At 51.3% G+C, this 5190-nt stretch overlaps 1 long non-coding RNA gene across 1 annotated transcript; it reads right to left on the bottom strand.

Moving 5' to 3' along the window:
* Positions 1-548: 548 nt before the first annotated feature.
* Positions 549-2011, bottom strand: LOC139227919 (uncharacterized). The gene is made up of 2 exons (XR_011587485.1): positions 1794-2011; positions 549-1011 (listed from the first exon to the last, which is right to left on the bottom strand). It is a non-coding gene; the product is annotated as an uncharacterized lncRNA (long non-coding RNA).
* Positions 2012-5190: the final 3179 nt, after the last annotated feature.

Below are 5190 nucleotides of genomic sequence, written 5' to 3'. Positions count from 1 at the left end.
TTCCAGAGATGAGAGGGTTGTCTTATGAAGAAAGGTTGAGTAAATTGGGCCTATACTCATTGGAGTTTAGAAGAATGAGAGGTGATCTTATTGAAATGTATAAGATTCTGAGGGGGCTTGACAGGGTAGATGCAGAGAGGATGTTTCCCCTCGTGGGGGAATCTAGAATGGGGGTGGGGGGGGGTATAGTCTCAGAATAAGGGGTTGCCCATTTAAGATGGAGATGAGGAGGAATTTCTTCTCTCGGAGGGTCGTGAATCTGTGGAATTCTCTACCCCAGAGAGCTGTGGAGGCTGGGTCATTGAATATATTTAAGGCGGAGATAGACAGATTTTTGAATGATAAGGGAGTTGAGGGTTGAGGGAGCAGGCAGGGAAGTGGAGCTGAGTCCATGATTAGATCAGCTATGATCTCATTGAATGGCGGAACAGGCTTGAGGGGCCCAATGGATGACTCCTGCTCCTATTTCTTATGTCTTTATGTTCTAACCCATATGTAATTGACACAGAGAGGAATTTCCGTTGGCTTATATTAATTGACACACTCAGTTTTTTTTGAAAGCGTACAGTTTAATGAGCGAATTAGAGAGCGCATTGAGCGACATCAGGGGGGTGGGGGTCTTCTCCGTTCCTCTGTCCCACCCGGGCGGTGGGGGGATTAACCTCCAGTCACCTTGTGCACCACTTGGAGGTCCAGGTTCCCCTTCAGACGGTAGCGGCTCAGGTCGGCCCCCTCCTCCAGGCTCTGGCTCCCCGCGTACAGGATCTGGCTGTGGGCCGGCAGTCCCGTCGCCTCTGCGATCTCCACCTTCAGCTCCCGCACGCTGGTCCCGGGATCCACGTTCAGCACCAGCTTGCGACCGCTGCAATGCCACACCCGCACGCTGAGTCGCTGCGGGGCACCGGGCGGGGGCAGTGCATTGTGGGCCAGGGCCCCCACATGGGTCGCACTGAGGGCCTTTACCCGCGGGTCATTGGAGTGGGCACTGGGCTGGGCCGCGGGTGGGCAGCTCTGGAGAGAAAAAACACACAGATTTATAGCTCCATCAAAAGCCCTCATGGTGGTCAACACCTCTATTAAATCTCCCCTTAATCTTCTCTGCTCTAAGGAGAACAACCCCAGCTTCTCCAGTCTCTCCATGTCACTGAAGTCCCTCATCCCTGGTACTATTCTGGTCAATCTCCCTCTGCACCTCTCCAAGACCTTGTCCTCCCACAGTTCAACACAAGCCCCTCCCTCAGGAGCCCCCTAATGTGGGGACCGCTCCCATATCCGATATGGGGGACGACTTGGACCTGGGCTTATCATTTTGGGATGAGGAGGTCAGGTTTCCACAAGTTTATATCATCGCAATCCAGGCGCAATGGGCCAAACCAGCGTTAAGGTTCGGGGAAACTGTTTACGTTGGTGTTTTGCGCGATATTCCACGCTGGTTCATGACTCAATTCATCCCCAGGTTAGGTCCAGGGTGTAGAACTGGCCCCGCCCACAGAACTGGCCCCGCCCACAGACCTGGCCCCTATTTCGAATAAGTGCAGAGGAGTTATCCCCGGTGTCCTGGGGTCAATATTTAATCCTCAATCAACAAAACAAAAACAGATTATCTGGGTTATTATCACATTGCTGTTTGTGGGAGCTTGCTGTGCTCAAATTAGCTGCCGCGTTTCCCACATTCCGACAGTCCTAAACTGACCAGCGCGATTTCAAGCACATTCTGAGCGCAATTTCCTGTTGCACCCAGAGCAGAATCTCTCGCCCTGACGATAAAGGTTTAATTTGCAGTCGGTACTCACAGACTGGAAGAAAAATTCCTGAAAACGCTTTCCGATCGTAGTCATGGTTCAGGTTGTTCTTGGCTCCTTGAGTCCGCTGAAGATCTCTGATCATTGCTCCGGGCGTGGGGCAGTATTTATACATCCGACAGCCGGGGAATTCCAGACCAGGTTGTTTATCGAATGATCAGAGGTTAAGAAGTCACAATCTCAACATGAAACCAAAAGCACTCTGTGAGCCGACAGACCCTCACAATAAAGTGCTGAGGTGACAGAGAGAGGTCGGTGCCCTCCCACTAGTCCCCGCACTCCCCCCATCAGAGATGGAGAGAGCAGCCCCTCACCCTCACTGTCTGCGACTGGGGGAGACCCCAAAATATACAGAGAGAGATACAGAGAGAGAGGGAGAGGGAGACAGAGAGAGAGAAAGACAGAGAGATAGTGAGGGAGAGAGAGAGAGAGACAGACAGAGAGAGAGAAAGACAGAGAGATAGTGAGGGAGAGAGAGAGAGAGACAGAGAGAGGGAGAGAGAGACAGAGAGAGAGACAGAGAGAGAGAGACACACACACACACAGGGAGAAACAGAGAGACAGAAAGAGAGGCAGAGAGAGGGAGACACAGAGAGACACAGAGATAGAGAGACAGAGAGAGAGACACAGGGAGAAACAGAGACAGAAAGAGAGACAGAGAGAGAGAGAGATAGAGAGAGTGGGAGAGACAGAGAGAGGCAGAGAGAGAGACAAAGGGAGAGGGATAGAAGACAGAAAGAGAGAGACAGAGAAAGAAAGAGTGAGAGAGAAAGAGACTGTGAGAGAAAGTGGCAGAAAGAAAAGATGAAATTGATAGACAGAGACAAAGAGAAACAGATTGAGAGAGAGGAGGAAGAGACAGTGATAGAGAGAGAGAGACAGATTGAGAGAGACAGAGAGAGACAGAGGGAGAGATGAAGAGACAAACAGAGAGAGAGGGCATGAGAGAGAGAGAGAGATGGAGATACAAGAAGGGTTAGGGTTAGAGAGAGTGTCTCTCTCTGTCTCTCAGCTCGTGTGTTGTGTGTGTCAGGTTCTCTCTGATCTTCACCTGCTGTTTCCCATTTTTGTCTCATTGTCAGACATGGCTCAGTGTGACTCCCATTCTCTCAGCTCTGAGTCAAACATTTGTGTGTGTAAGTCCCTCTCCAGAGACTTAAGCACAAAAATCCAGGCTGACATTCCTAGGACAGTACTGAGGGAGCACCGCACTGTCGGAGGGGCAGTACTGAGGGAGTGCCGCACTGTCGGAGGGCCAGTACTGAGGGAGTGCTGCACTGTTGGAGAGGCGGTACTGAGTGATCGCTGCATTGTCGGACGGGCAGTACTGAGGGAGCGCTGCACTGTCGGAGGGCCAGTACTGAGGGAGTGCCGCACTGTTGGAGAGGCGGTACTGAGTGATCGCTGCATTGTCGGACGGGCAGTACTGAGGGAGCGCTGCACTGTCGGAGGGCCAGTACTGAGGGAGTGCCGCACTGTCGGAGGGCCAGTAGAGGGAGCGCGCTGCATTGTCGGACGGGCAGTACTGAGGGAGCGCTGCACTATCGGAGGGGCAGTACTGAGGGAGTGCCACACTGTCGGAGCAGCAGTACTGAGGGAGTGCTGCACTGTCGAAGGGACAGTACTGAGGGAGCGCTGCACTGTCGGAGGGGAAGTACTAAGGGAGTGGTACTGTCAGAGGGGAAATACTGAGGGAGTGCCGCACTGTCGGAGGGGTGGTACTGAGGGATCCCCGCACTGTCGGAGGAACAGTACTGAGGGAGTGCTGTATTGTCAGAGAGACAGTACTGAGGGAGCGACGCACTGTCGGAGGTGCCGTCTTTCGGGATGAGATGTTAAACCGAGGCCCCATCTGCCCTCTCAGGTAGATGTATAATATCCCACAGCCAGTATTTCGAAGAAGAGCAGGAGAGTTCTCCCCAGTGTCCTGGGGCTTATATTTATCCCTCAATCAACCTCAGTAAAATAGATTTAACAGGTCATTATCACAATGCTGTGTGTGGGAGCTTGCTGTGCACAAATTGGCTGCCGCGTTTCCCACATTACAACAGTGACTACACTCCAAAAAATCCTTAATTGTCCTGAGGTGGTGAAAGGCGCTATAGAAATGCAAGTCTTTACATCTTTTCCTCGGATATTCATCTCCTCCTGTTTCCCAAATTTTATCTCATCGATCTTTCTCATCAAACGAGACAAAGTTGGGCAGTTCTCCAGCTCAGGGCAGCCAATCAGAATTCAGACTGGATGATGAGTCACCGGTATCCAGGGAGAGCAAAGGATTTCAGTTTGTTAATTAAACAAGAAAGTGAAAGCCGCACAATAAAGGTCCCTCTACACTGTCCCACCAAACACTCTCAGGGCAGGTACAGCACGGGGTTAGATACAGAGTAAATCTCCCTCTACACTGTCCCATCAAACACTCCCAGGGCAGGTACAGGGGGTTAGATACAGAGTAAATCTCCCTCTACACTGTCCCACCAAACACTCCCAGGGCAGGTACAGGGGGTTAGATACAGAGTAAATCTCCCTCTACACTGTCCCATCAAACACTCCCAGGGCAGGTACAGCACGGGGTTAGATACAGAGTAAATCTCCCTCTACACTGTCCCATCAAACACTCCCAGGGCAGGTACAGCACGGGGTTAGATACAGAGTAAATCTCCCTCTACACTGTCCCATCAAACACTCCCAGGGCAGGTACAGCACGGGGTTAGATACAGAGTAAATCTCCCTCTACACTGTCCCACCAAACACTCCCAGGGCAGATACAGGGGGTTAGATACAAAGTAAAGCTCCCTCTACACTGTCCTGTCAAGCACTCCCAGGGCAGGTACAGAGGGTTAGGTACAAAGTAAAGCTCCCTCTACACTGTCCCATCAAGCACTCCCAGGGCAGGTACAGCACGGGGTTAGATGTCGAGTAAAGATCCCTCTACACTGTCCGGTCACAAGCACTCCCAGGGCAGGTACAGGGGGTTAGATACAGAGTAAGGCTCCGTCTACACTATCCCATCAAACACTCCCAGGGCAGGTACAGCACGGGGTTAAATACAGAGTAAAGCTCCCTCTACATTGTTGCTGGAGGTATTCAGTTTGTTTCAGCTGTTTCATTTGTTGTGTTTACATTTGGAAGTGAAACTATGTTGGGACGGTGAGATGAAGGTTTAGTACTGGGATACCCTCTCCATTCACTCACACTCTCTGTCTAAAGCATGATCCTTGTCCTGAGAATCCCCAGGTACATTCCTGAGCTGACACTCCTATCAGGAAGAGATATACATCGGCCTCTGTGAGCAGGTTATTCTGACACTGATTGCCCTGTGGGGCGTTTTGGATGGAGGGGGTTTTCTGGTCTAAACTGATGAATCACTCGGTGGTTGAATTCCAAT

Source organism: Pristiophorus japonicus, chromosome 17 (genome assembly GCF_044704955.1).
Source record: "Pristiophorus japonicus isolate sPriJap1 chromosome 17, sPriJap1.hap1, whole genome shotgun sequence".
Classification (NCBI taxonomy): domain Eukaryota; kingdom Metazoa; phylum Chordata; class Chondrichthyes; family Pristiophoridae; genus Pristiophorus; species Pristiophorus japonicus.
The sequence above is the reverse complement of the archived record's forward strand: the minus strand, read 5'-3'. Positions and strand labels throughout refer to the sequence as shown.